The following is a 26,821-nucleotide window of genomic DNA, read 5'->3' as shown; positions in this document are numbered from 1 at the left end:
AGTTTTTTTCCCATAGATATTATAATATTTTGTTATATTTATACCTAAATATTTCATTTTGGGGTGCTGCTGTCAATGGTATTGTGTTTTAAATTTCAAATTCAAATTGTTCATTGCTAGTATATAAGAAAGCAATCTTATATCCTGAAACCTTACTATAATTGCTTATTAGTTCCATTTTTTGTTGTTGTTTTTTATTTATTTTTGGATTTTCTACATGACAATCTTGTCCTTTGAGAAGAAATATAATTTTATTTCTTTCTTCCTGATCTGTATACATTTTATTTCCTTTTCTTATCTTACTGCATTGGCTAGAAATTCCAGTATGATGTTAAACAGGAGCAGTGAGAGTGAACATCTTGATTTATTTCTAATCTTAGTAGGAAAGCTTCTAGTTTCTATTAAGTATTAAGTTGTTAGATGTAGGTTTTTTGATAGATGTTCTTTATCAAGTTGAGCAAGCTCCCCTCACTATTCCTAGTTTGCTGAGAGGGTTCTTTTAAAATCAGAAATAGGTGTTACACTTTGTCGAATGCTTTTTCTGTATCTATTGATATGTTCATGTGAATTTTCTTTTTTAGCCTGTTGATGTAATGGATTACATTGTATTGAATGAATTACATTGATTTTTGAATCGTGAACCAGGCTTGCATACTTGGAATAAATCCCACATGGTCATGGTATATGATTCTTTTTATACGTTGTTGGACCTGATTTGTTAACTCTTTGTTGATGATTTTCATGTCTATGTTCATGAGAGATACTGGTCTGTACGTTTCATTTTTTATAATGTCTTTATCTGGCTTGGGCATTAGAGTAATGCTAGCCTCATAGAATGAGTTAGGATGTATTTGCTCTGCTTCTGTTTTATTGAAAAGATTGTGGAGATTTGGTATCATTAGTTCCTTAACTATTTGGTAGAACTCAATCAGTTAACTCATTTGTGCCTAGTGCTTTCTGGTTTTGAAGGTTATTAATTATTGATTCAATTTTGTACATAGATACAGGCCTATTCAGATGATCTATTTCTCCTTGTCTGAGTTTCGGCAGATTGTGTCTTCCAAGGAATCGGCCCGTTTCATCTAGGTTATTAAATTTGTGGTCACAGAGTTGTTCATAATATTCCTTTATTATTTTTTAAACGTCCATGGGATCAGTAGTGATGGCCATCTTTTTAATTCTGATAGTAGTAATTTGAGTCTTTGCGCTTTTTTATTTGTTTGATTGTTGACCTGGATAGAGACTTGTCAACTTTATTAATCTTTTCAAAGAACCAGTTTTGGTTTTGTTGACTTTCTCTCTTAATTTTCTGTTCCACATTCATTGATTTTTGGATTTAATTTTCTCTTCTCTTCTTCCCTTTCTTGTTTCCTGTGGTGGAAGCTTAGTTTATTAATTTAAAATCTTTCTTCTCTTTCTAATATATGCATTCAATGCTATCAATTTCCCTCTAAGGATTGCTTTTACTTAATCCCATAGAACTTGTTAAGTTGCATTTTCAGTTCCATTTAGCTTGAAATATTTAAAAATTTTTTGAGACTTCTTCTTGACCCGTATTTATTTGGACATGTGTTGTCATCTCTAATTTTGGGTTTTCCAGCTATCTTTCTGTTACTGAGTTCTAATTTAATTCCATTGTGGTCTGAGAGAATACTTCATATAATTTCTACTCTTTTAAATTCACTAAGGTGTGTTTTATGGCCCAGATTGTGATCTGTCTTGGTAAATGTTCCGTGTGAGCTTGAGAAGAATGTACTCTGCTATCGTTGGAGGATGTATTCTATACATGTCAGCTAAATCAGTTGATTGATGGTGTTGCTCGGTTCAGTGATATGTTACTGATTTTCCGTCAGCTGAGTCTGTCTATTAGTGAAAGAGGGATGTTGAGGTCTCTAATTATAATAGTAGATTTGTCTATGACCCCTTGTAGTTCTATCAGTTTTTGCCTTACATATTTTGAAGCTCTGTTTTTAGGTGCAAACACATTAAGAATTATTTTGTCTTCTTGGATAACTGACCACTCTATCATTACACAGTGCCCCTCTTTATCTCTGATAACTTTCTGTACTCTGGAGTCTGCCTAGTTTTAAATTAATATAGCTATTCCCACTTTCTTTTGATTAGTATTAGTATGGTATATCTTCCTGCATCCTTTTAATTTAAGTCTGTGTTTTATATTTAAAATGGATTTCTGCAGACAAAATATATTTGGTTTTTTATGTACTCTGACAGTCTCTGTCTTTTTTTGAACTTTTATTTCTTCCAGTTTCACTGAGATATAACTGACATACATCACTGTATACGTTTAAGGTGTACAACGGAATGCTTTGACTTACATCATGAAATGATTATCACAAGTTCAGGGAACATCCATCACCTCATATAGATAAAAAGTTAAAGAAATAGAAAAAAGTGCTTTTCCTTGTGATGAGAACTCTTAAGATTACTCTCTTAACAGCTTTCATGTATAACACAGAGCAGTGCTAATTCTATTTATCATGGTGTACATTACATCCCTAGTACTTATTGACCTTATAACTGGAAGCTTGTACTTTTTTGACTGCCTTCATCCAATCCTCCCCTGTCCCCCATGTCCCTGGGCTGTGTCCTTCACAAGTGCTTCTCAGCACCTGAGGTGAGACAAGGTGGCTAGAGGGGCTGGAGTTGTGTATCTCCCCTCTCACACATGGAAGGCTGTTAGGAGGGCTGGAGTTGAGTATCTGTCTTTGCTCAGGTTACTTAGGCTTTGAGAAAACCCTAAGAGCAGTTTAGGCTCTGGTAAAGTAGTTTCTCTCGAGGGTAGGCCTTGTTAAAAGCAACAGAATGTTCTATGTATTTCAAAGTGTTTACTTTTCTCTTCCCCCTGCCAGAAGCATTAGATATTTCCCCCTGATACTGTGAGAACCTCATAGGCTCCCGGAGGTAAAACACAAAAGTGTGGGCACCTCTCCAAAGAAAACGGGCCCCCCTGGAGTTTTTAACTCTCAGACTTGTCCACACTGAGCCTCCAGAAATTCGTCAGCTACTGTTCAGGTTTTTCTACTCCGGTACTGGTTCCCAGAGATTTACACTCCAGAAGCTGTATTTTGATTTTTTTTTTTTCAATTATAGAAGTAAGGCAAAGCAGTATGGATGTACTATTCTTGTATGCACTACCTCATAAGTGCCCCTCTCCTTGTGCAAAGGCAACCATTGCTTCTGAAGATTCAGAATTGTTACAAGGCAACAAAATGTGAAAGCCAGAGTCAATGGTCACCTTAACTGCCAAAGCAGGCGTTTGAAACTAATTTCAAATTCAGTAGCTTGGAAAGCTAAAACTTTGGATATGCAGAGACTCAGGTTTTGTGAGAGAGAAGAAAAGATCATGAAAATAAAAAAAAAAAAACAATAGTCTTGAAGGAGCAGGACATAAAGTTTACCCATAAAGATTAAATCATGTATTCGTCAAGAGTAGAATGGATAACCAAATTGTGCTATTTTATACAAAGAACCATTACATAGTCGGAAAAGTGAAAAAAATGATTGTTACCTGTGTCCATGGGGATCAGTCTTGAAACCATAATGTAGAGTTGAAGAAGCAAATCAAAAAGAAGGTTACAGTGTGATTCCAGGCACAAGTAGCTCCAAAGGGGCAGAATGTATTTATAGGGATACATGTAAATATAGGTGATTCAGAAAAGAATAACAAGAGGGAATGATTAAGGAAAATTCAGGATGGTGTTTCCCTAACTTGAGCACAGGGTACATGCTCCCAGGGTTTGCCCTGTGCCCAGGAGTTGAACAGGAGACCAAACACCTCCTGGCAGCCCACAACACCCAGGTAGGAGGCAATTCTAATCCTTATAGACATTCAGAGCCTCAGAAGCTCCACAGACTTTTGTGTTGTAGGGTGGGGAGTAGGGGAGCAATTATTATTTCCAAGTCCCACCGATACGAGGGGAAGATGTGAGGTTATACTGGGTTGCCCTTGAGTAGGAGGGTGGTAAAAGAATTTATAGCTGAAGGCTCATTCTGAAGAGCTGAGACCAGGACTGGGGTTTACAGTGTTGAATTTTCCTTCTCAGTTTTTAAAATATACATAGACAAACCACAGACTGGGGTAAAATATTTGCAAATTCAATACCTGATAAAGGTATATAGAACATAGAATATATAAAGAACACTCAAAATTCAATAATAAGAAAAGCACCCCCAGCTTTTAGAATGGCCGAAACAACGACAAGAACAACAAAAAGGCAATAGTAAGCATTGGTGAGGTTGTGGAGCCACTGGAACTCTCATCCCTTGCTGGTGGGAGTGCCAAATGGGGCAGCCATTCTGAAAACCAGGCTGGCACATTTCTTTTAAAGTTAAACATACACTTACCAAAGACAAAACCTGTACACAAGTTTATTCCTTATTCACTGCCCAAGCTGGAAACAATACACATGTCTTCACTGGTAAATGGATGAACAAACTGTAATCCATCCATCCAATGGACACTATGCAGAAATAAAAGGAACAAACGTACAGTAACATGGGTGAGCCTTATGCTGAGTGAGAAAAGCCAGGCTCCAAAGGCTATATATATATTGTAGGATTCCCTTTGTATGATGTTCTGGACAAAACTATAGGACAGAAAACAGATCAGTCTTTGCCTGGGTGGGGTCAGGGGAAAGAATTGACTGCAGTAGTGTATGAAGGAACTCTTTGGGGTGAGGGAACAGTGCTGTATCTTGATTGCGGTAGTAGTTACATGACTGGATGCATTCGTCACAAAACTCAGAATGAATATAATACACAGAGACCTGCCTTTCCCATTCACAGTGTCACCCCACAGAGTCCTCAGCAGTGGCTGCTGCATTTAAAACCACCGCAGTCCCAGGGAAGATACCCATTCCCCAACATCCCCACCTCCCCCCGGCTCTCTGTATCATTCGCACGCTGGAAACTAAAATTAGAGCTGATTATTCACTTTCCCCTAAAAGATCAGAAGGAATAATTTCATTACTTATTACATGCTATTTTCCTATTTTCCCCTGTCACCACAGGAAGTCCCTGACTTCCAGATTAGCCCAAATCAGCCAGACTCCCCAGCCTTGGAATCAGGTAGGCACCGTGTCCAGCTGCTGGTGATAGAGAACAGACCACAGTGGTTAAACAATTAGTGCTTTATCTTCCCACAGTGTCATCAGGGACCCAGGCTCTTTTAATACGGGTACAAATGCTTTTGAAAATATTTGGAATTATTTTCTTGGACTAGAAACTCAGAAGTGGATTAAAATATGCATGCTTTTGTGGACTCTTGATTCATCGATGCACTTCTTTTCCAGTTGGACGTACCGAGTCACAATGTCACTGGCAATGGCAGCGTTCTCGTTTTACTGCAGAACCTTATGAGAAATATTCCGCACTGTGGATTGGTTACAAGAGGCTCAGGTTGATTGGGTGACTGGCCTGTGGCCGGTACGTGCATTCCAGTCTCCTGACTCCTGGTCCTGTGCTCTTTCGCTAAGAAAATGACACGGTTGCCTAGATCCTTTCTCCCCCTCCCGCTTTCTCCTTTCCGGGCTTCCTCAGCTGTTCGTTGAGGTCCCATGACGTGCCAGGGCTGGATAGAGTCGGTCATGGTCTTGTCTTTTGGGAGCACTGGGTAGTCTTCTCGGAGTGCTTTCCTCCCTTGCCCCCTGGGTCACCGTACTTGCCTCCTATGGGGCGAGCGACAGGTGGGAGAACGCGTGGGAACAGGGACGCGCAGAGCTCTGCTCAGGATGGAGGCGTTCTCCCCCTCCGCCTTCCTGGTTATCCAGAGCAGCAACGGGCTCAGCCACGTGTGACCCCAGAGGAGAGGAAGCTGTAAGTTGTTGAGTATCGGATGGCACTTTCAGCAGATCTTTAAAGGGAGCTGACAACTCCCTGGGGCTGCCTGGTCTTTATTTCCTGTACACATAGGGGCACGTCTAAGGGTCACTCCTCCCACCTCTTCTCTAATACTTTCAATTCCCGGGTCCTCTCGTCCAATCACAGGACTTTAAATGCCATCTATAAACTGGCCGCTTGCAATGTCTCTCTCCAGCCCTGACCTCTCTCCAGAGCCTCAGATTTGTAGACACAGTGGCTACCTCAGTACCTCCCCGTGTATGAATAAGAAGCAGCACAAGTCATCATGTCCAAAGCAGACCTCTTCGTTTCACGCCTGAAACGAATCCTCCTCCGTGGTTTCCTTTTCAGTAAAGAGCACCATCATTAACCAAAACGCCCGGGCCCAGATCCAGGAGCCACGCTGACCCCTCTCGCTCTCACACCCCACGTTCACACCAGCAGCAAGTGCCGGAGGCTCTGTAGCTTGCATCTGATCACGTGTTACCACTCCCCCGCCCCGCCGTCCACGTGACTACCAGCCCCCACCTAGACGCCAGGAAGATTGCAAACTCTTCTCCATCGTTCTACTCATGGCCTCGACAATCAAATCTCCTAACATTGTCTAGAAGGATCTTTGAAAAACTTAAGAAGATGCCACATTTTTGCTCTCACGGGACTCAGAATGAATCAGATTCCTCTCAAAGTCCTCTGGTCCCTATCTATCAGGCAGGTTCCTCAGGGTCAACAGCTGCACCTTATTCCCCTTTTTATACCAAGTACAGTACCCGGCACATCACAGATGGTTAATCATTATCTGTAGAAATGTTGATTGAATTCTGTGCCCCCCAAATAGCTAGAAGAAACATTTGGTGCTCTCTGTACTAAAAAAATGGTGTATGACCACTACCATGACCCTTGTCCCCCAAAAGAGAATATGGCAGCAAATGACGTCATTGTCAGGTCTTGAAGGAAAGTCTTCTATGAAAATTCTTTCTGACTGTACTTTCCCACCCCAACCTGAAACCTTCATTGCAACGCTTGGGTTATTTTTTTCATCTTGTGAGTTTTCTTTTGAGTTCCTTTGCTTATTTGGGGACACACTGTTGCAGGATGTGAATGACTGAACACAACAAATCTGGATGATAAATTATGGATTACAGATGCTGAGTTATTTTGGAACTGTTGCTCTGTGTGTTGTTAGCAAGGCGCTGGAATATTGAAAACGTGTGTCTTAAATGATCTTATGTTAATTCTGGAAAAGAAGAGAAAAAGGAAAACCGCAACAGCCCATGGCCTGAGGGAAGAGCGCTGTCTGCCGTAGCCCTCCGGCTGGCGTCTCTCCGGAGTCAGCTTGCCCGTGCCCCGGGAGGCGGTGCGCTCTGGGCTCCAGCGGCCTTGGGCTTGGGGGCCCTCTGAAAAGCCAGCTCTGGCAGGGCCCTGACCGCACGTGCATCCCCGGGGGTGCGGGTGTTGGGGGAGGCAGAGCTCAGTAAACAAGGAGGCTGCCCTGCTGTGGAGCTGGGGATGCAGCGGGGCCAGGCAGTGTGGGCTGTGACGCCGGATTTCTTCCTTATTTTAAGCGGACCAGAAGGCGTTGGAGCTTCCTGGGGACACAGCACAGGCACACCTTTGGGGATGTGGGTGCTGCTTTAGCACAGGAGCGGAGCCTGCAGCCTCCGGGGTCCCCCGCTGGGCTACGGAGGCCCAGCCTGGAAGACTTGTGGGGCAGGACAGCTGCCCACTGCAGGAAGCGGCCAGCAGCTGGTGCTGACCCTTGAGCCAGAGAAGCCCTGGAAGATTGTACAGCTTGCAGTCCCAGTCCCCTCTGTTTACCAATTTTGATTTCCCAGGGGAGGGGAGAGTTTGGGTTTCATTCACTGGGGACAAAGCATAACAATTTCCCTTCAGGAGACACAGTGGGTTGGCAGGCCTGGACCAGTTTGTTCCAGAGAGCTTTGAGTTATCGCCAGGTGCTCAGATTCGAGTGGTGGGTGTGGCCCAGTGTTGCCCCAGCTGCGGGCCTCTGTGACCACAGCCTGGCTGCGTATTGGCTGTGAGCTCTGTAAAGCCCCCTTCAAATATGGGCTATGGTAATAAAAATGTCCACTTCCTACTTTCTCCTGGTGGAGACTGGTGTGTTTTTGAAATGTGAGCTACTGATTTAGGCCTGAGCCCTCAGGCTGGGCGGTCACTGCGGGGACGGGGAGAAGGGGAGTGACGGCAGCTGCGCAAGTTCCTGTCGGGGGGAGGTTCTGACGAGGTCCCACACTAGCGGGTGATGGGGTGAGAGTCTGCGTGTGTTCTGACACAGAGAGGGTAGCAACCTGTGGCTGTCACTGAAGATGCAGGAAGGGAGTCTCTGAGTTCTGGGGAAAGCGTATCAGCATTTTACGAGAAGGAGATGATTCTGGTGGGAAGAAGGGGGACCTCGGTTCTTGTCTTCTTTGAAGAAAGAATTCAGCAAAAAGAACAAGATTGTGAAATGGACAAAGTGTTTATTAGAAGCAAAGTGCATGTGGAAGAACACATGGGCAAACTCGGAGTGAGCTGCATGCAATAGGCGTGGTTTAAATTGCTTATATGGGGACGGTTTTCTGTGTTTCCTTTGCCCAGTCATCTTGCGTGTGCCCATATCAGGTCTGACTCAGGGTCCTCCCTGGTGACGCATGCATCTCTCAGCCTAGATGGATTCCAGTGTGAGGGTTTCTGGGGGTTGGCGGGACATATTATGGGCTGGCGCCCCCTCCCTCCTTTGGCCCCTCCCCAGACCGACGCCTTCTCTGCACATGTGTCAGGCTGGGAAATCCCCTTGACCACAAGAATGAGAAAAACCTGTTCACTTTGTCTTTCACTCAGTCAGGTTTCCACTCCTGCTATTATCTTATCTCAAAATGCCAACTGGAGACCAGTTACAGCTGTTCAGCTTGGTGTCCATTTATCTCCTGCCTCAGAGGGTCTTATCATTTTCCAAGATCCTTGAGTGGGGAGTGTTGGGAGGAAACCCAAGGAGGAGGAGGGCAGAAAGGAGAGCTGGCTGTGGTCCCTGGGAAGGTTGGCCGGGACAGGAGATGCCATCTTCCTTCCTGGGCAAGAAGCACCCGTGGCCTGCAGACTGGGTCAGTGTGGGTGAGAGGAGCACAGGGCGCCTAGGCTTGGCCTCGGCTCGCACAGTGCAGAGGCTGCCGGCAGAATCAGAAAGGTCCAGGGTTAAGCTGGAGACCTGGCCACACAGATGCTAGAACAATTGCACGGAGCCCTTGGGGTTGGCCAAGGGGGGGAGGCAGGGGCTCTGTGTGGGATTTACACACTGAGATGCAGGGGAAGGGGCTCAGATTGGAACCTGAAGAGTCTCTGTGGCAAAGAAGTGTGTCTTAGGGCTTTTTAATAAGGTCCCCACGGAAGGGAGCCACTCTGACTCAGACCAGAGGGAAGAGAGCACCTGGAAACCAGGCAGGTCTTGAGCCTCCCTCCCCTCGCTTTTCTCAACAGGGCAAGCGCAGCGGGCCCATCTCGTTTGGGGAGCTGATCCAGACCCCTTGGCCGTATGGTGTGTCACCTGGGAAGATGATCTGCAGTTGAGGAAGAGTGACGTTCTGCAGGATAGCACCCAGAACAACTCAGCACCACTGGGTGCAGGAGAGAGCAGAAGGCCAGGACCTCCGTGGAGGGGGACATGAGTACGTGTTCGCACTGCAGCTAATCAAGTGCATTTTAAAAAATTAATTAATTAATTTTTTCTGCGTTGTGTCTTTGTTGCTGCACGCAGGCTTTTCTCTAGTTGCGGCGAGTGGAGGCTACTCTTCGTTGTGGTTCGAAGGCTTCTCATTGGGTGGTTTCTCTTGTTGCAGAGCACGGGCTCTAGGTGCACGGGCTTCAGTAGTTGTGGTACACAGGCTCAGTAGTTGTGGCTTGCGGGCTCTAGAGCGCAGGCTCAGTAATTGTGGCGCACGGGCTTAGTTGCTCCACGGCATGTGGGGTCTTCCCGGACCAGGCCTCGAACCCATGTCTTCTGCATTGGCAGGCGGATTCTTACCTATTTCACCACCAGGGAAGTCCCGCTGATTGTGGTTCTGATTTGAGCTTCCTTAGTGGTTGTTCAAGTTGAGCATGAATATGCTGGTTGCCCATCTGTATATCTTTGGAGAAATGTCTGTTCAAGTGTTTTACCCATTTTTAAATCAGGTTATTTGTCTTTTTGTTGTTGAGCTGTAGGTGCTCTTTATATATTCTGGATATTAACGCCTTATCAGATATATGATTTGCAAGTATTTTCTCCCATTCCATACGTTGCCTTTTCACTCTGTTGATTGTGTCTTTTGATGTACAGAAGCTATTCCTTTTGATGTAGTCCAATTTACTTTTTTTACTTTTGATTCTTGTGATTCTGGTGTCATAGCCAAGAAATCAATGCCAAATCTCTCAAGATATTTTTGAAGATACCATGAAATATGTGTGAAAGTCCTTGTAAATGATGGAGTAGTATAAAAATATTAGCAGTTATGTAAGTACTCAAGTACCCAACATGCAGCCAAGCCCTATACAGATGCTTCAAAAATGACCAAAAAATTGTTAGACAAAGATAATAGATTAAAAACACACATATAATTTCTTTCCCTCCATAAACCTTACTAAAGAGATAATAAAAAGATTTAAAAAAGAAAACTTTGTTGAGCTATAATTTAAATACAATCAAATGCATCCATTTTACAGAGTTAGATGAGTTTTCATTAATGTGTATATTGCTGTGACCACCACAATCAAAATATTGAACATTTCTATCATGCAGAAAGTTCCCTTATGCCTCTTGACAGGCAGTCCACTAATAACTCTGTCCCCAGGGAACCACTAGTCTGCCTCTGTCACTATAGGTTAGTGTTGCCTTTTTGAGAACTTTCTGTCAAAGGAATCGTACAGTGTGAAGTCTTCTGGGTCGGGCTTCTTCCGCTCAGCATATTTTGAGATTCGTACAAGTTGTTGTGAACGCCAGTAGTTCCTTGTCTTTCATTGCTGAGTGGTATATTATGGTCTGGATTGAGGACCACTTGTTCAAACCCTTCACCTGTTGTTGAAGTTCTTGGCTCTTATGACTAAGACATTTATGTACAAGTATTTGTGAGGATATGTGCTTTCATTCTCTTAAGTGAGTGGAAATGCTGCGTCATATGGTGAGTATATGTTAATGTTTAAAGAAACAGCAAAACAGTTTCCCCAAATTTGCTGTACCAGCATTGTACAGGGATTCTAATGCTTCTACATGACCACTAATACTTGGTGAGGCCAGTCTCTCCAATTTCAGTGGGTGTGTAGTGATATCTCATTGTGGTTTTAATGATCATTTCCCTGATGATGAATGATGTTGAACATTTCTTCATATGCTTATTTACCATTACTTATTTACCACCTCTGTATCTTCTTTTGTGAAATGTCTGTTTGACTTTTGCCCGTTTGCAAAGAGTTGTTTGATCATCTTATTATTCAGTTGTAAGGATATATGTACAAATCACATAATTCCTTTTCAAATATATGTGTTATAAATATTTTTTCCAAGTCTATGGAATGTTACAAATACTTTCTCCAAGTTTGTTTTTTTACAGCTTTATTGAGGTATAACTGATATACACCAAACTCCACATATTTAAAATTACAATCTGATGAGTTTTGACATACGTGTACACTCATGAAGCCATCACCACCATCAAACGGACGTATCCATCACCCTTCAAAGTGTCCTTAGGACACTTTTTAATGCATCCCTCCTGTTCTTTTTTATTGATCCAAATTTTAACATGGTATGGCTTTTTTTCTACTTGAAGGACCAACTTTTACATTTCTTATTGTACAGGTCTACTGGCAAAGTATTCTTGCAGATTTCGTTTAATTGATTTTGTTTCATTACTTCACTTGCAAATTTTAAATGTTTTTTTCTGCGTAGAGAATTCTGTTTGACATCTTTTTTCTTTCAGCACTCTACACATGTTATTTCATTTTCTTCTGATCTGAAGACTTTCTGACAAGAAGTCTGAAATAATTCTTGTCTTTATTCCTCAATGTGTAGTGTGTCATTTTCTCTGAATGCTTTTAATGTTTTCTCTTTATCACTGGTTTCAGACGTTTGATTATGGTGTGCTTTGGTGTGGTTTTCTTTGTGTTTATCTTGCTTGGGTTTTCTTGCTTTTCTCGGATCTATGGGTTTATAATTTTCATTAGATTTGGAAGAACTTCACATTTTTTATTCTAAATGGGACCCCAATTACTTGTATGTTACACTAATTTTCCAACAGGTCGCTAACGCTTTGTTCTTTGTTTTCAGTTCTTTCTATCCCTGTATTTCATTGGGTGGTCTTCTATTGTTATGACTTCAAGTTCACGGATCATTTTTTTTCTGCAGAGACTAATCTGCCATTAATTGCATCAGTAGTTTTTTCATTTCAGGCATTCTATTTTTTTAACCTTTAAAAGTTCAATCTATTTTTATTACATCTTCAAATTCTCTCTTCATTGTGTTCATGTGTTTTAAAAAATCCTTAAATGTGTTTGTAACATGTAAATAAGTGATTAAAATCTTTGCTATTTCCTCTCTGTCATTTCTGTTGACTGTTTCTACTGACTGATTTTTCTCCTGGTTTTAGGTCATATATTCCTGACTCTTTATATGTCCAATAGTTTGTTATTGGATGCCGTACCTTGTGAATTTTATGCTTTGGACTTAGATCTGCCCCATAGGTAAGGTATTTGATCCTTCTGAGTCTCGTTTTAAGGTTTTATTTTTGAGTCAGTCTATAGTTTCTTTTATTCCAAGTCCAGTTTAGTTTCTCTTGTAAAGCATTTTCAGTGCCCCATGTATTCTTTTAGGTTTCTCCACTTGTGGGAACTCAACGATTTTCTGCTTGTGTGATTCCATTATGAATTCTGGGAATTGCTCAATTGACAGCTTCCCAGAATTTTTCTTTCTTCCAAAGTTGCTTTTGCATAGCCTAAAGGAGTTTAGCCAGCCCTGTATGAGTACAGATTGGTATTCTTACAGGCACTGCAGGGGGATTCCTATGCAGACTCTGGCCCCCTTTCTCTGTAGCTTCCAAGATCCCTGGTACTGTGTCCCTCATTCTAGCCTCCTTGGCCTCCTAAATTCTTCAATTCTGTAAGCCTGTTGGGCTCTGCTGGATTCCCCTCTGCACTGTGGTCTGCAAAGTTTCTCCAGGCAGGCTCGCTTTGAGTTTCATGTCTTGGGGAATCACGGTCGGGCACTACTGTTGCCCATGTCTAAAAGGAGTTGTTTCATATATCTTGTCCAATTTCCTAGTTATTTACGGATGGAGGGTAAGACACCTAGCAGTTAATTTTTTATGGTTTGTGTATTGGTTTCCTACTGCTGTTGTAACAAATGACCACAAACTTAGTGGTTTAAACACACAACACCACGAAAGAATTATCTTAGCAGTTCTGTGGGTTAGACATCCAACGTGGATCTCATTGGGCAAAAATCAACGTGTTCATAAGACTGCATTTCTTCCTGGAAGCTCTGGTAAGAATTTGTTTTCTGGCCTTTTCTAGGTTCTAGAGGCCCCCTATATTCCCTCTGGTCCCCTTTCTCCATCCTTAAAGCCAGCGATGGATCTGGGCACCTTTCTCCATCCTTAAAGCCAGCAATGGATCTGGGCCCCTTTCTCCATCCTTAAAGCCAGCGATGGCAGCTTGAGTCCTCCTCACCTCACATCACTCTCACCTTCTTGTCTATCTCCCTCTTCTACTTTGTAGGATCCTTGTGATTATTGGGGCCCACCTGGATAATCCAGGATAATTTCCCTATTTTAAGGTCAGCTGATTTGCAAAGTTAATGCTATCTGAAACCATAATTTCCCTTTGCCATGTAACCTACAAGATCACAGTTGCTGGGGATTAGGACATAGATGTTTGGGGAGCGTTATTTTGCTAACTACAGTTGGAAAGCAGAAGTCTGGAATTATAAAATAAACATAATTACCCAGAAGGAGAGAGAATGCTGTAGATAAGGCAATGAAAATAAAACTTGGAAGCTGGAAGGAATAAAATGTTTAAAGGTCTGGAAAAGGGCAAGTCTTAAACCAACAATGGGGAGAGCTGAGAAGGTGACTGGCTTAGACTACAGAATCCTCAAAGGCTTGGAATTGGAGGTACCAGGTACCCCTGGTGGTGTGACTAACGCAGGATGCTAAAATAAGGTGTAGTGCTTGAGCATGTCTTTAAGAAGCAATTATAGTCCTAAATGTCCTTTCTAACTCTAATCATTCAGATAACTGCCCTCTTCAGTGTTAGCACAAAGATAGGCGTGTCATTTACCAACAAAATGTCTTCCCTAATGAAATGACTAAGCCAGAGTGAGCCCATCATGGACAAGCCCACCCACATGCTCAGAGCTGCCAATCATACTTGGGGTCCTCATTCTTCAATGCCAGCAAGCAGACAAAGAGTACCAGACACCTGGGGAAATCTTGCAACACAAAAGGCAAGCAAATCTGCAAACGAGCACATAAATACAGCACAACCTGAAGGAGACAGACTTCAAGAAAAGGAAGTCTTCAAAAAGCTATCTTTAATATCCTTAGAGATATTAGAGATGATATTGAAACTGTGAGGCAAAAACAAGATGACCTCCCCCCAAAATACCCCAAATAATCAGGAAATAAAAATTTTAAGCAAACAAAGACAAATGTACCAGAAATTGAAAACTCAGTAGAACGATTTGAAGATAGACTTGTGGAGACGTCAACAGAAGGTAGAGAAACAGAGAAATGGAAAACGCAAAGTCTGGATTAAAAGGGCCCACTGAGTACCCATCACAATGAATGGACGTAAACACTCATGCCAGCGTGTTAGTGTGAAATTTCAGAGCACCACAGGCAAACAGGAGATTCTATACCCTTTCAGGGGGCAGGGGGTACTCTGGGCATATCCAGAAGATTGGGAATCAGAATGACCCAGACATCTCTATAGCCACAGCAGAAACTACAGGAACAGAAAGGCAGTGCTTTCATAGTTTGGAGGAAAATCATTTTAACCTAGAAGTTTGTATCAGCCAAACAACCCATTGAGCATGAAGATTAAAAGATATGTTTTATATTTTACATATTATATAAAAAAGAACAAGACCACTATGGGTTGAGGAGTCCTAACATTGCTTCTCAGCAGTATTCTCAGAAATTACCAATATTTTTGTTGGTTTGGGCTTCTAATCTTGCAGAATTTGACTACAGTCTAGTTGCCTAGTCCAGGGGAGTTACTGTTCCAGTGGGGTTCTCCCTGTCTTGACCACAGGAATGGGCAAGTAGGGCAGGGATCTGTGACCACGTGACAGTGCAGAGGTGAGATGCTTTGGATTTTGTAGCCCCCTCATATCACAGCACAGGGCTGCCCTCTCTGTCTAGGGCAGGCCCTCAAGTCTGCATGACCCTGGACATAGAACTAGAGGGAATAGGGTTGGACTTGACAGCTGCCAGACGGTCTCCCACCTGAAACCTCTCCTGCCCTGCCCACCCTGTCACCCTAGAGGCAAAGACGCTCACCTGCCCATCTCAAAACCTCCACTCTGCTCCATAATTATTTATTTACCTGTTTGTTCCCATCCTTTCTCCCCCGACCCCAAAGCAGGCATTCTTGAGGGTAAGGGCTGCATCTTGTCTTTCTCTGAATCCCCAGCACCAGAAACAGACCCTGGTAGTCAGGGCTAGCAATGAATGAAACTTCATCTGAAAAAAAAATCCATCCATTCATTTGTTCATTCATTCAATCCTATTATGCACCCTTCTGGGTACTGGCAATAACAGGAGACAAATTAGACTATGTTTGTGAACTTAGGTTCTAGAGGAGGAGAGAGACATGCCAAAACAAATCACATCGGCTCTGGGCAAGCGCCCAGGATCCTCTGAGGTCCTGGTGGAGCAGAGTGCTGTGCTCTCGCTGCTGGTCCCACAAAGATCAGCCATAAACGAGGGTTCCCGCTGTCACCTGTCACCGAGTTAGTTCAGAATCTTCCAACAAGGAAGCTGTATGGCTGTATTTCAGGGCAAACAACAGTTACTAGTACCTGTGAGCCAACTATTGAACGTGCAAAGATGACTATGATAATCCCTTGCCTGAAGGACTTATTTTCTGCTTCTAAGAAGCAGACATAAGACATAACATTTTAATGAAATATGGGAAGTGCTATCTGTGAGAGAATCAGGCACTGGGGGTTATAGAGGACACAGAGATAAGCCTTTCCCTGTCCTCCCTTTCCAGGATTCTGGCCAGCTCTATGACACAGACAGGAAGACTGGAGTCCAGTGCGGCCACGTCCAGCGCAGTCAGCCTACCCAGTAGGGGCTGAGCCCTCCAGGGCCCAGGAGTCCTCGTAGGGCTGAGGCTGACTGGGGAGCTGGAGGGCAAACCTCAGGGCTCCTGGCTTCTCCACAAGCCTTTGGGACTGCCCACAGTTCTGTAAATACGACAGTCAGGCCCTGGGCAAAACTGCGAAAGGGTTTCCACGTGCCTGCTGGGGTGCTCAGCCCCCGTCTTTGCTCTCTGTCCCAGCCTCACCTCAGCACTTCTCTGTCCTGCTCTCTTGCTTTCTCCCCTACCCCCCAGCTCCCAAAGGCCACCAGTCTTACATCCCGGCCTGGATCCTCCCATGGTCCCTCCTTGTTCATAAAACGTGCACATAGCTACAGCTTCAGGGCGCTGTGCACTGTTCATTCAAAGCTCAGATTTCTACTCATTCTTTCACGCACCCCCGCTGGTTCTAGGGTCGGAGGCGGCAGGGCAAAGAGGGGCAGAGGAGTTCTTCCTTGGTAGGTGCTGGTGCCGATAGCCCCATGCTCTCTTGCTTGGGCTGGTGTTTCTTACATGTGGAACCTAAAATATAACGCAAATGAACTTATCTATGAAACAGGAACAGGCTCACAGACATAGGAAACAGACTTGTGGTTGCCAAGGGGGAGGGGGATGGGGGAGGGAAGGATTGGGAGTTTGGGGTCAGCAGGTGCAAACTATTATATAGAGAACAGATAAACAACAAGGTCCTACCATACAGCACTGGGATCTATATTCAGTATCCTGTGATAAACCATCATGGAAAAGAATATGAAAAAGAATGCATGTCTAGGTATGACTGAATCACTTTGCTGTACAGCAGAAATAACACAACATTGTAAGTCAACTATACTCCAATTAAAAAAATCACCCAGTATAAATTAAAAAAAAAAAAAAGTGACCTCTTACTCCCTAGAGCATGCCTCTGGGTTCCTGGGAGGGCTCCCTGCTCCCTCTTCCCTGGGTGGGCTACTGCCCTCCCCCTTGGTGTAGGCTTGCTAGCCATCTGTCCACCCTGAGTATGCAACAAGGGGTTACTTACTTTGGAAATACCTCTTGGACACAGGATTTCCCTTTAAGAATTCCAGGCAGGGCTTCCCTGGTGGCGCAGTGGTTGAGAATCTGCCTGCCGATGCAGGGGACACAGGTTCGAGCCCTGGTCTGGGAAGATCCCACATGCCACAGAGCAACTAGGCCCGTGAGCCACAACTACTGAGCCTGCGCGTCTGGAGCCTGTGCTCCGCAACAAGAGAGGCTGCAACAGTGAGAGGCCCGCGCACTGTGATGAAGAGTGGCTCCCGCTTGCCGCAACTAGAGAAAGCCCTCGCACAGAAACAAAGACCCAGCACAGACAAAAAATTAATTAATTAATTAAAAAAAAAAAGAATTCCAGGCAATATTCCTCTTGCTGGTTCCCCATCTGGTCCCTCACCCCTGTCCTGGGGAATTATTACTCAAGTAGTAACTCAAGTGGAGGGAGAACTGCCCACAGGAAATGTGACGGGAGTAGTGTTCCCTGTTGCCGTGCCCAGCAGCCAGACGGCTCAGGGGTGTGCTGGGGCTGGTCTACGTGCTTCTCCATGTCTGGGGGGGAAGGGGATCAGGCCTCCTGAGGCTCCGTTGAAGCTGGCTGTCCTCAGGTGTAGGGGAGCGAGGTGACACTTTCAATGCCCTCCCCTTGAGAAGGGAGCGGGGGCTCACAGAAAGGCAGCAGCTCCCTCCAAAGAAATCACTTTACAGACCCTCTCCTTCTTCATAAATCCTCCCCAGTTTTGTAACTTTTTAAGATTATTCCTTGTGAGGTTGTCATTTAACTGATTCTTGAGCTCTGATAGTTCTCATTTGAGAGTCTGTGACACAGCTCCCCATTTAACATTTTGTTACGTGTATTTGTTTGTTTTCAGTGAAATTGAATTACTATACTATAACTTGCCCTTTTCATTTGTCAATATCACTTATATCCCTACAGGTCCATAAACATAGATATACCTCTATCTTTTTTGAAATTTCTTCTGCACAGATGCATCTATTATGTGAACGACAGGGCTGGGACTAGGGTAGGGCAGGCAAGGTGCCGAGGGAGCAAAATCTAGGGAGGTGCCCATGCCGGGGTCACTCCTGGTGAGTGAGGTCGCATCACACTTTTGTCCTTCAGGCAGTCCTTTTACTTGTAGGAGGCAACCTGTGAGGAGGTAAGAGCACGGACCCTGGAACCAGATTGCGAACTCGGGCAACCTGACTTTCTGTGCTTCAGTTTCAGCATCTGGTAAAATGGGTCAGTAATATTATAGAATCTGAAAATATCTATACTGTTGTTTTGCTATATGAATGTATATATATATGTAATTTAGAGAGAATATATATCCTATGTGTATGTATATATAGATAGAATATATATATGTGTGTGTAATATATAGTCAGAATATATACACATATATGTGTGTGTAGATAGAATATATATGTGTGTGTATGGTGTGTAATATATAGTCAGAATATGTATACATATATGTGTGTGTTTATACATTTATATAAAATATATATACCAATAGTAACCAACTTACGTTGGTTCTACTTAAGGGTTCTTGATTTTACGATGCTGTGAAAGTGATATGCATTCAGTAGAAAGTGTAAGTAGAATTTTGTGTTGTTTTGATTTTTAAATTAATTTTTATTGGAGTATAGTTGCCTTACAATGTTGTGTTAGTTTCTGCCATACAGCAAAGTGAATCAGCTATACGTATACATATATCCCCTCTTTTTTGGATTTCCTTCCCATTTAGGTCATCACAGAGCATTGAGTGTACGTGGAATTTTGAATGTCGATCTTTTCCTGGGAGTGGTATGTAGTACCATCTTCTCTCGTGATGCTAGGCTGTGAGCTCTGCCGTCACGCAGGGAAACCATCGACACACAGCCATTCTGAACCTACACAACAATTCTGCTTTTCACTTTCAGTACGTTATTCAACAAATTACATGAGATATTCAACTTTATTATAAAATAGGCTTCGTGTTAGACGATTTTTCCCAGCTGTAGACTAGCGTAAGTGTTCTGAGTACGTTTAAGGTAGGCGAGGCTAAGCTATAATGTTCGATAGGCTTGGTGTATTGAATTTTCAACTCAGGCTATTTTCAACTTACTGTGGGTTTATTAGGATGTAACCCCATCATAAGTCAAGGAAGAGCTGCACACATTCGTGTGTATCTACATCTATGTCATCTATATCTATTTTCACCTACGTCTATAGCATCTCTATCTATGTCTGTATCTATCTGCATCCATGGAACAGTGTCTGACACCTGGAGAGAGCTATGTAAGTGCTGTTATTATTATTGTATTATTGTGGTGGTTGTTGTTATATGTGCGTGTCTCACCCCTCTCTCCTGTTCCCCCGCCGCCCCCCCCACCGCCTTCAGCTGTGTGACGTACTTTACCCTCCCCAACCCTTTAAGGATAACTCATGTGAACAACTCTAGAGTATCGTTTTAAAAAGACTCCATGCTCATTGACATACCAAATTTGTCATACATGAAATTCTCATTTGAAATGCAAATCAATTTCTGGACCATTTTTTCTGCCTAACAGATCTATTTGCTTATTCCCATGCCAATATAATACTGGTTTGAGTACAGTAACTTTTAACTATGTTTGGATAGTTGGAAAAACAAGTCCTCATGTTTTTCTTCAAAATTTCTCTTGGTTACTTTCACCTATTTATTCTTCCAAATGAACATTAAGACAATTTTATCCAGTTTTAGGATGATGAAAACTGTGTCAACATTTCAGTTGAGATTACATTAACTTTACATAACAATTTTGGGGGAATTAATTTTTATGATATTAGGTCTTCCCATCCACAAAAGACATATCTTTTCCTTCATTCAGAACTCATTTTATATCTTTCAAATACGTTTAAAATTTTTCTCTATATAGATACCATGCTTTCCCCATATTTATTTCCATGAATTTTACACCATTTGTCACCATTATGAACAGAGTATTTTTTATCATTTCTTTTTCTGTATGCAAAGCAACATAGGGAAAAGCTATTAATTCTTACATCTAGTAACTTTGCTAAATTCCTTTCCTAGATAAAAAATGTCATCAGTAAAAGAAAATTTTATTTTGTCTTACTTAAAATTTATGCCAGTTGTTTCATTTTCTGGCCTAACTGCATTTGCTAAAACCTCCAAGACACTGTTCAAGAAAAATGGCAGGGCTGGCATCTTTCTCTGGCTTCTGATTGTAACTGAAATGGTTTTAGTGATTCGCTATTTAGGATGTTTTTGGCTAATGAAATTGTAAACAGCTTGTAACATATTGAAGTTGATTCTTATTCTTACCTTGTTCAGAATTCTTTTGAAAAATAGCTGCTGAACTTTATTAAGTGCCTTTTCAACATCTATTGATATGACTACGAATTTTTTCTTTTAATCTTGTTGCAATCAATTTTATGTACAGATTTCCTGAGATTTGAACCACTGCTGAATTTCTAGAAAAAATTTTACTTGGTCATAGTGTATTTCTTCTGATACATTGCTATATTTTATTTGCCGATATTGTATCAAATTTTTTATTTTTGCTTTCAAAATAAGATTAGGCTGTAGTTTTTCCTTCTGTACTATTTTAGGTTTCTGTATTAACTGTATAAAATAAATTAGAGAACCTTTAGTCTTTTCTATAGCTTGCCATAATGTAACTGTTATTGGAATTATCTGTTTTTAGAGGTTGGCTAGAACCAAGCTCTAAAGCCATTTGTTTCCAGTAACCTTTTTAGAGGTAGATTTTTATTCACTTTTCCCATCTCTACTACAGTAACTGGTCTATTCAAATTTTCCATTTCTTCTTAACTTTGTTAATATATATTTCATTGAAAATCATCTATTCCCCCTGGAGATTGAAATATGTTGCCAAAGTATTACGTTAGAATTGTTTATTTGCTTTTTTCCCTTCTTTTCTTCCTCCCTCCCTCCCTTCCTTCCTTTTTCCCTCGTAAACCAGGTTCATGAGGATTAGGCATTTGTTGTTCTTTTTGAAGACCAGCTTTGGGAACGATTTATCTGGTCAAAAATTTTTTGTTTTCTATTTAATTCCTTCTTGCTGTTGTGGATTATTTTGCTATAATTTTTTTCTCCTTTTTATAGACAAACACAACATCCATTTTTAGATTTATTTTTTTCTTTAAAAAAGAAGGTATTTAAAGTCATAAATAGCTTTTGCTATGCACATAGATTTTGACATAAAAGGTACTTCTTTACGTTGCTTTCTGGACCATTTATAATTTCACTTTTGATTTCTTCTTTGATCCATGGGTGGGCTCTTAACTTCATAATAGTTAAGGTTTTTTTTAATGTCCTTCTTTTTCTTGTTTTTTCCTAGCTTTATTGACTTGTGACTAGATAAAATAGCTTTTAAAACTTCTACTTTTTCTTTTTTACTTTAAGGATTCTATAGCAGCCAAGTCAGAAAAGACACATTTTGGCATATCTTGATGACTTTTGCCTTTGTATTTCCAAAGTTGAGGTCTTTGGGGGTTTTTGTTCGCTTGTTTGTCTGTTTTGAGGTCTTTCGTTTGATTCAGTTTTTATTTGGTTAAGACTCTGAGGTGCTTCTTACTGGATGGAGTATATAAGGGTTTGCCCTTGGGAGTTGTACTGTGTAGCAGCCCTAGGTGTGTGGGGGACATACTCCCAAATTCTTGCATATTTACAAATATATTTCTCGCACACTGACCAGAGAATAGTATCTTGGCTGAGAAGAGGATCCTTGGGTTGCAAGTTTGTTCTCTTCATAGCCTATGGGTGTTAAAGTACCATGTTCTAGTTTCTGGGCAAAGTAAGAAACCTGCTGCCGACCTGAAACTCTTCCTTTATAAATCACTTGTCTTTACTGTGATAATCTTATGAGTGCTTCTCTAGGCTCGCACCTCTCCTCCAGTTATTTTGCCCCAGTTGTTCCTTTCCGCAGACTCTCTGCTTTACCTTAGAGTACATTTCAGGGTGGAGGGGTGGAGGAGAAAACCCCTGAACAGATGTCAACGAGAGGTTCCAAGTTTCTTGTCTGGCTTCAGCGGCTGCAACTTCTTTACCCAGCTGCTTGGCTAGATTGCTGTCTCATTGCTGACTGGACCCAAAGTTCATGAGAATGGGGTGCCTTTAATAAACACTTGTTGACAGACCGACTCACTGAGGGGCTGTAGGAGCCACTGCAATCACCATTGCACATTACTTTGTTTTAACAAGTTCCAGATGTTAGAGTTCCCTTTGCTCACTCGGAGGACCACTGCTGGCTCCTGACTTTAGGTAAATCAGACCATGCTTTTAAGGAGATACTCTGCGGAAAAGTTTAAATAGGAATTATTGTTAATAAACATGCACTTAGAAAAATGCACAAATCCTAAGTATACAGCTCAATGAATTATCACAAGTTGAACACGCCCTTGTAACCAACGCCCACAATAAGAAAGAGAACATACTAACACCCCAGATGCTCCCATATGCTCCTTCCAATCAGTGGAATCCAGGGCAAGTTTGGACTTTTTCTTAAAGGTTCTAAGAAGCCACTAAAGTTTTTTCACATAGATGAAAACAGGGTTCCTCAACTTTGGCACTACTGACGTTTGGGGCCAGATGATTCTTGGTTGAGGGGGGCATTGTGGGAGGGTTAGCAGCATCCCTGGCCTATAGCACCCCCATGCCAGTGTGACATCCACAAATGTCTGCAGACATTGCCATATGTTCCCTGGGGGCAGAATCTCCCTGGGGGAAGCCACTGGTGCAGAGGACAATCTGTGAAGAAGGACACTTTAGGAAGATGACTCTGGCAGCCCTCTGTGAGGCAGTGGGTGGAGATCCAGGAGGTGACGGGAGAGGAAGCAGGTGCAGGGACAGGAGTGAGTGTAGCTGGCACCCCGGGGGCAGGACGGTTGGTGGGCAGTACGGGAGGTCTCACAGCGAAGTGTAGGCAGGGCTCAGAGGCTGATAACTTGGGTAACAGGAGACGGGAGAGAGTCACAGATGGACATCAGTCCGGTGCGTGGGTGAGTCAAAGCACCATTGTCAGAAACCTGTAGGTCAAGAAATGGGGAATTGGGGCAGTGAGGCTGACCAAAAGTTTGGATTTTAACACGCTTTTAGGGAAAAAGAGGTTGGGAGCTACACTATTATCTCTAGTTTATAAATGGGAAAATTAAGGCAAACAAAGAGAAGCCAACCTGTCCAAGGTGAAAACCCAGAGAGTGTGCAGGATGAGGACCCCAGTGCCCCATCCCAGCGGGACTGGATGGCCAGCTTCAAGGGCTCCATTGGTTTCCTCTCAAAGTAGGATGGCCCTGAAGGTGTATTTCACTGTCTCCTCCCTTCGAAAGTGCTTCAGCTGCGGCACAGCCCTGCCCATGGCAAGGGGAGACTTGTCTTTCAAGAAAGCAATAAAGGCATGAGGGACTGTGGCATCTGGAGATCATTTACCAGATATGGGAGGAGCAGCTTCGAGCAGTGACCCTGGAGCACCAAGCCGGTGCCGGCCCAGCAGATGGTGCCAATTTGGTCAGGGCCCTAAGGCAGGTACCATCAGGGGCGTCCTCTGGGAGCCCCTGGAAGGCAGGGGAAGGACAGGGAAGGGACTGTGGTAAGCTCAGCCTGGGAAAGGCAGGGCACTGCGGGCGGGCCCACCGTGCTGCCAGCACCGCGCGATGCAGCCCAGGGTGGGCAGGCAGCCGCACGGTCACCGCATCAGGGGTTAGACGGACACGTGGCTCCACTACTGATCTAGAAGGGTCTCCCAGGCTAAGATGTTGGCCTCTTGCACCATTCAGCTTCTTACTCGAGCTGCTCATGGTGCAGATCTGAGGAATTCGGGTTTGGTTTCCTGTGCCCATCCCCTGCGGAAGCACCATCGGGAGGCTTGGAGCCGGGGATAGAGAGAGAAAGCAGCGTACAGAATCCGCGTAATAAAGGGAGAAAGCAGCGTACAGAATCCGCGTAATAAAGGGACTGGTGCCTCGGCACTTAAATGCTGACCTTGCCCTCTCCTCTGCTGTTCCCCAGCAGCCCATCACCTGGACCCGCTCACAACCACCGGCACACCACCTGCCAAGCCTTGCCTCTTCCAGGAAGGCTTCCCAGATACGCCGTCCTCCCTGCTCCAGGCACGTAGCATAAGCTCCTGAGGGCAAGGCCTCCACCATATTTATTTCTGTTTAGCCCAGAAGCCCAAGTTCTCCACACTCCTGAGTCACATGGCTGTAACCCAGGCCCCCACAGTGCAGGCCTGGAGGAAGGCAGGACCCCCAGATGCTCCGCGTCTCCCACCAGCCCCTCCCTTCTGCTCCAGCTGCTGCTCTGGGTGAGTTGGTACCAGTGGGCCCGCTGCCCCCTCCCTTCCCCCCACCCCACCCGCAGCCTTTGCTTCTGCACAGCCCAGCTAACAATAAGCCAGATTGTCTCGGGGAGCTTTATTAAAGGCCGAGGGTAACACTAGGTTAATAAGAACCTAGGAGCAGAAAGGTGCAGAAAGCTAGCCTCTCAAGATCAGACACTAATGCTCCGGACATCTTCCACCCGGCTCCTTGTCTCCGGGAGTCTTCCTCCAGCCATCAGTCTTCCTGATTCTGGCTGGCAGCCATACTTCCCGGGATCCGCTCCAGCCCAGACAAGAGTCTCCCCTTAAATCCTCCCTCCCCTGATGCTCCAGACCCTATGGTCTCTTCCCATCACTGCACTACCCACCCACTAGGACTATGCCTCTCTATAGAGTGCGCTGAGTGGTCTGCACCTCTCCCACCCGCCCCCTGTCGTACCTTTGCAGAAGCGAGACCGCTTAACGGATATTGCAAATACGAATTCTAGTACCATCCTTAGAATACAGGGCCTGACTGCAGTTTAAAAGCTACACTTCCCAGCTTGTCTTTTCTTTGCCTTATTAAATTCAGAGCACTTAACAAGGGTGTCTGGGACAGGCTAAGTGTACAATGATGTTGGTTGATTGAATCGATGAACCTAATTTCCTTCATTATTCAATTTTTTTTTTTTTGCAGTACGCGGGCCTCTCACTGTTGTGGCCTCTCCCGCTGCGGAGCACAGGCTCCGGATGCGCAGGCTCAGCGGCCACGGTTCACGGGCCCAGCCGGTCTGCGGCATGTGGGATCTTCCCGGACCCGGGCACGAACCCGTGTCCCCGCCTGCATCGGCAGGCGGACTCTCAACCACTGCGCCACCAGGGAAGCCCCTCGTTATTCAATTTTGATGAGAGATAAAACAGTATTTGCAACTTGCTTAATGAAATAATTAAGAGATGGTGGCTGCATGAAATAGTGGGCACGTTTTACATTTATATCTTCTAACTTTGGAATTGATCGAGGCTGGTCAATTGATCATTTTTCAGTTTCACGTCCTCAGAATCAATAAACCTATGTGATCCAATTCCCAGGCAGAGAGTGGGGCTCAGGGAAAGGACAGCAACAGACAAAGGGCTCAAATTCCTTGTCTCAATTATGGGAAGCCAGGCCTGGCCACAGTTGTAGGGTGGGCTGGACGGCCTTAGCCCAGGAGCTAGAAAGCCAGGAGCAGAGAGAAACTAGAATAAGAAAATACAGTAAAACTTGAGTCAAAGCTGAAGTGTCAGAGCCAGCAAGACAGCCCCAGATATGAGGTCACAGGCCAGTCACTGCTACCCAGAACGTGGGGGATTGAGGGCTGGGCTGGGAGACAGAGCCTCAGGAGAACCCTAGAGCTTCTGGGCAGAAACCAACGGTGTTTTCCATGGAGCAGCCCTGACCCGGTGGCCAAGAGGGATTGAGCAAGTGAGTATCAGCCAGAAGTGAGAGTTCAGAGTTGGCTTGAAAACCCAGGCGGACTGCCAAGTCCTAGCAGAAAACCCCAATGTCCTTTGACAAGAGGGTGAGTGGATAAAGTGTGGTTCACACAGTGCTGCAACAAAGTGACCAAAGTACAGCTGTGAAAACATGGCAGATCCTTGCAAACGTGATATCGAGAAAAAGAATGAGGACACGAAAGAATACATCCACGCAATTCCATTCATTAAAAACCAGGCAAGGACTTCCCTGGTAGCGCAGTGGTTGAGAGTCCGCCTGCCGATGCAGGGGACACGGGTTCGTGCCCCGGTCCGGGAGGATCCCATCCAAAAAAAAAAAAAAAAAAAAAACGAGGCAAAACAGAACCATATTTCTTAGGTTTTAACTACACGGGTGGTAAAACTATTTTTTTAAAAAAAACAAGGAAATGATTAGGCTAAATAAAATAGTGAATTACCTCTGGAGGGGAGGGACCCATGGGGCTGGTGGTGGTGATAATATTCTGTTTCTTCACCTGGTAGGTGGTTACAAGTGTTGCCTTTATATTTATTAACTAAATTGTCCACATATGTCTTGTGCACTTTTCATTTTCTATGTTCTATTTCATAACTTTAAAAAAAAGGTTTTTTTAAAGACGTACAAGTTAAAATTCTGCAAGCAGTCCTTTTGAGGGAGGGTTCCAGACACGGCTTTGTTCGCCAGCCATAAGTAACGATTTTGGCAAGCTCCCCAGAGGCAAAAACTGCAGGCTTCTTAGCCCAACGCTTCAATCAACACACACGTAGCAGGAGCATACTATATGCCGGGCATGGTGCTGGCCGCTGGGGGCTCAGGTAGGGGCCTCGC

Source organism: Neophocaena asiaeorientalis, unplaced genomic scaffold (genome assembly GCF_003031525.2).
Source record: "Neophocaena asiaeorientalis asiaeorientalis breed wild unplaced genomic scaffold, Neophocaena_asiaeorientalis_V1.1 scaffold369, whole genome shotgun sequence".
NCBI lineage: Eukaryota > Metazoa > Chordata > Mammalia > Artiodactyla > Phocoenidae > Neophocaena > Neophocaena asiaeorientalis.
Note: the sequence above shows the minus strand (reverse complement) of the source record.